Source organism: Talpa europaea, assembly GCF_964194135.1.
Source record: "Talpa europaea genome assembly, chromosome: 6".
NCBI lineage: Eukaryota > Metazoa > Chordata > Mammalia > Eulipotyphla > Talpidae > Talpa > Talpa europaea.
In genome coordinates this window covers 79,968,825-79,976,045 of record NC_140072.1, presented here as the reverse complement: position 1 = coordinate 79,976,045, position 7,221 = coordinate 79,968,825, and positions in this window count along the sequence as shown.

The window sequence follows — 7,221 nt, the reverse complement described above, 5'->3', positions numbered from 1 at the left end:
TTCTTTGAGGTCACTTCTAAATAAACTACACACAAGTCCCTTCTCAGGTTCCAAGCAGAAAAGCAGAAAGCACTGAATGTTTTAAACAGAGGGAATGTATTCAGCAAAATGGGTACAGATGTGATAGAAGAAACTGAGAACCCAGCAGGGGGCAGGGAGATCACAGTCAGATGTCATTGGCGCCTTTGGGAAGACAAAACAAAGGGCAGAGAAGATGAAAGAATCCCAATGGGCCTGTTCAACAGGAGCTGGAGCAATAGAGGGGCTGCCTCTGCTGCTGGAGGTGGCACCTGGCACTTCTGCTGGCAGGACACCCAGACAGAAGCTGCTGACAAGGGAACCTAAGAAATGCAGCCATCAGAGATCAGCTCTCCCAACAGAGCACTGCAGGGAAAGGAATGCAGGACAAACTGGTCTGAACTGGCACAAAGATACAGGTGATAAATAGAAAGCAAAAGAGACTGAGTGCCCAGAGAAGTTTAAATTGTTTCAGTTTTTTAAAACTTGCTTTGTAAAGTTAAAGGAGCTATTCCAATTAGCATACACTAGATACATCCTTGCTCTGTCAGCTGAGAGGGCCTGGAAGCAACAACATGTCCTCAGTAGCTACTGAGGAGAGCTCACTGTGTGCCTGCACTACACCTTGGTTTCTGATACTCTGCTGGGGTAAAAGGAATAGGGCTCCTTGGAGAAGCCACTGATCCAAGAACTAAAGAGGGAACTATGCATCCTATAGGGTCAGAAAGTAAAATCCTAAAACAAGTAAGACAGGCAGCACCATGATGGAGGTATGTCAATGGGACAAATGAGCCAAATAAACGAGCTCCCACTGGTCAAAATTGGGATTTGAGCAACAAATAAATAAATATAGTTGGACTGTGACCTGAGGTATAAATTAGTATCTCTAAGCCCATACTGACATAATAAATGACTGAATAAGAAGAAAATGGGAGGGGTTAAACAAATCTTCCATGTGGAAAAATTCCAAATAATTTATGTAGAAACTCAGCTCTCTGGGAGGTGGAAAATAACTCCTTGCTCCTTGCATGGGCTGAGCATACTTTCTTCCAGAGCACAGTGTGGAAAGGAACTTTTGGGTGGACAAATCTGACAACCAGGTTATCACTTTTAACCAAACAGGTTATCACTTTTAACCAGGTTATCACTTTTAACATCTCAACCAGGTTATCACTTTTAACATCCACAGTGATCAATCATGTTAACAGGATATTCCCTTGACAAGATATGATAAGAATGGCACTTTACCACCTCCGTGATCTTCCTCTCAAAATCCCATAACCAGTCAAATAAGAAGAAAAACATAAATCATAGATGGACATACTGTTACAGAAAGGGATCTCAGTAAAAAGGAGAGGTTCCATGTTCCCTGCCCTACCCAAGGAAGGGTGGGGCAGCGTGGCCAGAGAGAAGCAGCGGCGACTTGGATGAGGCACACGGAGCAGAGGCACGTGGAGAAGTCATGCTTGCTTTCAGCTATGAACTTGCACCAGAGACTTGGGAAACATGGAAGGAAATACATGGAGTAGAGATGTGTAGGGACACTTGGAAAAGACATGGGTGAGAGACATGGGGAGGCTGACGATGGCAACATGTATTTTGACTTGTACTTTGAAATTGATCTTTTCATCCCAGACTTGCTTGGCTCCTCTGCCCCTATTTTATAGTTCTTCACCGGAAGGTGCTTTGACTGTGGCAATCTTCCAAGCCTCAGTGGCCCTGTTTTGGGCCAACCATATTTGGCTGGGTTTACCCACAAGGGGATGGGCTACTTTGGGTGTTTTTTTTGGAAAACTATTACGCTTTTTTCTCTTCTCTCTCCATGCACACTAATCCTATCAAAGTTCTTTTGCACTAGGCGCATGTTTTGTCTGTATGTGGTAGATAGTAGAACCCCTTTAGAGCCTTCAGTTTTGGGATCCTAGGGTGCCCCTCAGTCTGCACACTGTTAATACTGCAGAACACACGACTAATACTCCTTAAAACCATCATGGAAATGCAATACAAAGAAAGTCTGAGAAACTGTCATGGTCAAGAGAAGCCAAAGGAGACAACTAAAGGCAATGTGGTCTCCAGCAATTCCACTTTGTAGCAGCAGGAAGGGCACACAGCAGGATATCTAGGATCCCAGCAGACAGGCAGGTAAAGGAGAGTCTTGGAGCCCTCGCTGGCTTTCTCAGGCTTTTATTGAGCTTTTACATGTAGTGCAGCAACCAGGTACATGGCAGGCCGGGGTGCTGGGGGACCAGGAGGCAGGCAGGCCTCCCGGCCACCAGCAAGTCTTCACTCCCATCTTCCTGGCATTCTTTCTCCCCCTCTCCTTCTTTCTCCTGCCTCTGCTTCTCTTGGCGAATATCTCAATACTATACCCATGGCCCACAGAAGTAAAACAAATAGCTTATAACAATGTAACAAAAACCCAGTGCCTCATCAGGCCTGCAATCCTAATGGCAGGTCAGAAAAGCCTGAAAATCATTTACCCTAGACACTTGGAGGCTTTCCTTTAAAGGAAATGAAAACAGTAGCTTGAAAAGATATCTGCATCCCATTGTTCATTGAGCCATTGTTTATGATACCAAGACATGGAAGCAAACCTAGATGTCCATCCATAGATAAACAGATTAAAAAATATATATAAATTATTCAACCATAAAAAGGAAAAATCCTGCCATTTGTGACAACACAAACCAACCTTAAAAGCATTATGCTAAGTAAAATAAATCAGAGAAAGACAAATACCATACGACCTCATTTATATGTGGAATATGAAAATAAAAACAAAACTCGTAGATACAGAGAATGAATTGGTGGTTGCCAAAGATGGGGCATGGGGCATAGGGAGGTGAGTGAAATAGGTGGAGGTGGTCAAAAGGTACAAACTTCCAACTATAAATATTGGAGATAAAATGTACAGCATGGGAACTATTGTTAATAATACTATATTATGCATTTGAAAGTTGCTAAGAGAGTAGACCTTAAAAGTTCTCATTGAAAGAAAAAAATTATAACTGTGTGGTAAGGGATGTTAACTAAATTGCTGTGGTTATCATTTCCCAATATATGCAAACATAATTGTATAGGTTATATAGCTTGTATACCTGAAACTAATATATCAATTTTATAATAAATAAGTAAGTGGACCCTCCCCAGTGGCACAGTGGGTTGAGCGCAGTGCTGTGAAGCTGTCCGCAGCCTCTGCAGCGTGGATTCAATTCCTTGCTGGCCAGGGAGATACCCACATGGCACGGCAGACCTCTCCTGTCTCACCTGCTGCTCCCTTCAGCAGTGTTTTTGGTCTGTCTGCCCATTCTGCTCCCCACTCTGTCTCTGGTGAATTCTTTCACCCTCCCGTGCCTCTGGCTTGTACCCCAGTTCTTGTATAAATAAATAAATCTTTAAAAAAAAATGAATAAATGTAGTGTGGTATCCTGGGCCAGAAGAAAGGACATTAGGTAAAAACAAAGGAGATCTTAATATACTATGCACTTTAATATTGTATCAGTATTGACTCACCAGCTGTGACAAATGTACTATATTAATGTTAAATATTAATAATAGGGGAGACTGGGTACAGGTCATATGGAAACTTTTAATACTACAGTTAGAATATTTTTATAAATATAAAACACTTGTAAAATTTAAAAATAAAAGTGACTGCTCAGGTCCTCCCTGGTGGCACAAGGGGTTAAGCACAGCACTATGAAGCTATCCACAGCCTCTGCAGCAGGAGTTCAATTCCCAGCCAGCCCAGGAGCTAACCCACATGGCGCAGCAGACCTCTCCTGTCTCGCGCGCTGCTCCCCTCAGCAGTGTATTCAGTAGATCCCCCTTTTCTGCTCCCCACTCTTTCTCTGGTAAATCCTCTCAGCCCTTGCATCTCTGGGTTATATCCCAGTTCTTATATGCATAAATAAATAAATCTTTTTTTTTTAAAGTGCCTGCTCAAGAGACAAATTATCATTCATTTCTATGGGCATTCATTATTGCTAGACAGAATGTCTGGTCCAAGCAGACCCTGGCTTTTCAGACACTTGTTTTGTCTTAGCTATCACGTGTGACCCACACAGGCCTGCCCCCTGCTACATACATGGAGTTATGGCTTCTTCCAACATTTTAGATTCAGATGAGGTGCCAACCACAGGGCATGTCAAATAGACATGCCCCAGAAATGTGGGATTGACTCCCTGGGAGTAAACACCAGCCAGCAGGAGCAAGATAGGGGAGAGCTGACAACAAACCCTCTTGGTTTTTTTTTTCCACTAGACCATTTTTGCACTGTTTTTTTTTCTCACACAGTCTATGTGGAGATAGTCCACAGGCCACACAGCTGCTCCTGCCCCAAGGCCAACTGAGATGCCCCTTGGCTCACAGTACAGTGGCAGCCAGTTTGGAACATATCACCTACATTACTCCTCAGCCCACCCTGCCTTGAGTCTCTCCCCCCCCACTCCAAAGAGGATTAACCTCTGGCCTTGACTTAGATTCCATGTTGTAGGGGCAGGATGGGCACAGGGCAGGTTCTTTATGATTCAGCAGACCGGGTAAAGGAGAGTCCTGGAGACCTCCGTGGCTTTCTCAGGCTTTTATTGAGCTTTTACATGTAGTGCAGCAACAAGGGACATGGCAGGCAGGGGAGCCTGGGGGCCAGGAGACAGGCAGGCGGCCAGGCCTCCAGGCCCCCAGCAAGTCTTCACTCTGGGCTTCTCTGGCATTCTTTCTCCTCTCTCCACTTCTCTCTCCTGCCCCTGCTTCTCTTGGTGACTATCTCAATACTGCTGTCATGGCCCACAGATGTAAACAACACAGCTTACAACAATGTAACAGCTGCAGGTGCCCCATGGGGTAGGGCAATCCTAATGGTGGGAGGGCAGAAAAGCCTGAAAACCATTTACCCTACACATGTTTTTCAGGAAACTTAAATAAGTTATTGTCTCTCTGAGCCTCAGTTTCCTTATCTGCAAAATGGAAGAGGTAATAACCTATCTAATAGAGATTGCATTAAATAATTTATTAAAGGGATATAGCTCAGCCCCTTAGTAATCAGTGGCAGAGATAGAATATGACCTAAAAGTCATGTGCTTCTTTCTTACACTTGGGGGAAATCAAGAACATAATAGTGAATATTAGTATTTATAAACTGAACAGCTAATTGATTTTATGTTAAGGAGGAGGTCTTTACCTTGGGCAACTCTCCCACAAGATCATGTAATGGACACATCAAGTTGTAGTATCTGGGCCTTCTTTCCAGACATGCACAATAGAAGATTATATAATCTCAAGGAAATTGAGTTTTTTCTCATCCATTGTTTGCCGTCCAAAATTCTACCTTCCGTGATTGTTTTCCAAAAGGCTTTGACTCCTGTTTATGGAGGGAAAGATAATACTTTGAAGTTTTTATTTACGTTATCTAACACACCTGTTTGTGCATAGACAGCCCTATAAAATAAATATTACTGGGTAAACAAATTTGTAAGAATGTTTATTTACACTTTGGTAACTAAGTCACATAATAAAGGTGCTGGAGAATGACTCATGAGAGATGAAGAGGCTCCAGAGTTTGAAGAGGAAGTGGGAGATACCATCAATTAGTAAAAAGGTGAAGTCGGGGCAAGCTGATGGTCTAAAATTTGATGTTACTCTTCAAAAGTTTTCCTAGTGACAACTGCAAGATTGGTATGAAGATAAAATAGGGAGATGAGGTGGAGGATCCTGGGGTGGGGGGACTCTGCATTAACTGTTGAATCAGAAACTATCTTTATTCTCTCTGCAAGAAGTGTGATCAGTGGTTTCTCTTTAATGAACATCTTGCACTCCTTTTTGCCTTACCTCTTTCTCCATTCATAACTCGATTTAAGTCAGTGACCATTTTGGTTTTGATGTGGTTCTAAAATGAACAACCAGAAAGCAACAACTAGAGGGAGTCTGTTTCCCAGAGTATGAATTACATCCTAAATCTTAGGACTAAATCCAAATTCAGCCTGACCTTAGGCTGTGGGTCAGTCCCAAGACCTTTCTCTGAGAATAAAGTAAGTTTGCTCTATTCCACACTCCCCACCAAAATGGGAAATACTGGAGATGAGGTGTTGCTGGGCCCAGGATCCTCAGCCTCCTATTCCCTCCTCCCCATGGCATGGATGTTGAACTTTTATGCTTTCCCACATCCCACCAGGAAAAGACAAACAGCCATTGTTGAAGATGTGCTTGGAGTTGATAAAACCTTTGAGACTGGAGAGAAGACTCCTTGGACAATTTCCAGAACCTGAAGTAAACTGCCCTGGGCTTTCTAAACAAGCCCATTTTCACATCTCATAATGCTATCACAGCTAGGGTGTAATCTGCTAAGTGTCAGCCAACTTAAGTACTTCACAAGTTCTTTCAAGTGCAATTGTCTCTGGGTGTCTGTTGACACCCTTTCCTCTCCCCTTATCCCTAATCCCTCCAGCGAAACTTCCTAGGAGATAAACACGTCCTTCTAAAGCAATCCCTTCTTCAACTCCCATCTATAAATCCTTCTTAGAAACCCATAATTAGATAATTAGGTAATATTGGTTTTCTCGGTGCTTCTTTTTCTTTTAAAATAAATGACATATATATTCTAAAAATTGCAAAAGGGTCTATAGAAGGAAAATGTTTCCCTTCAAACTCTTTACCATTCTGTTAAAAACTCAAACGATTTTTGTATTTTCAAGTCTTTTCTTTTACAGAAATGGTAACAGAGTAAAGAGTCTGTTTCTCACCTAATGTATTGAGAAGTCCATCTGGACTTTGTTGCCAGAGCATGTTGCATTTAATGGATAGACCAGTTTGGATTGATGATTCTTGCTAAACTTTGACCTCACATGATATGTTTCACCGTCTTGCAGTAGATTCATGGGTAAAACCTTAAGGACAAAACTTCTTGATTAGAAATCATGTAATCAGGGGCCTCCCCGGTGGCGCAGCGGTTGAGCACTGGGTTGCGAGGCTGCCCGAAGCCTCTGCAGCGCCTGTTCGATCCCCGGCCACAGGAGGAGGGTCCCGCATGGCATGCAGACCTCTCCTGCCGCAGACCTCTCCTGCCGCCCGCTGCTCCTCTCAGCAGTGTACTTCGGTCCTTCTGCCTGCTCTGCTCCCCACTCTGGCTCTGGTGAATTCTCTCACCCTCCCGCGCTTCTGACTGTACCCAGTGCTTGTATAAATAAATAAATATAAATCTTTAAAAAA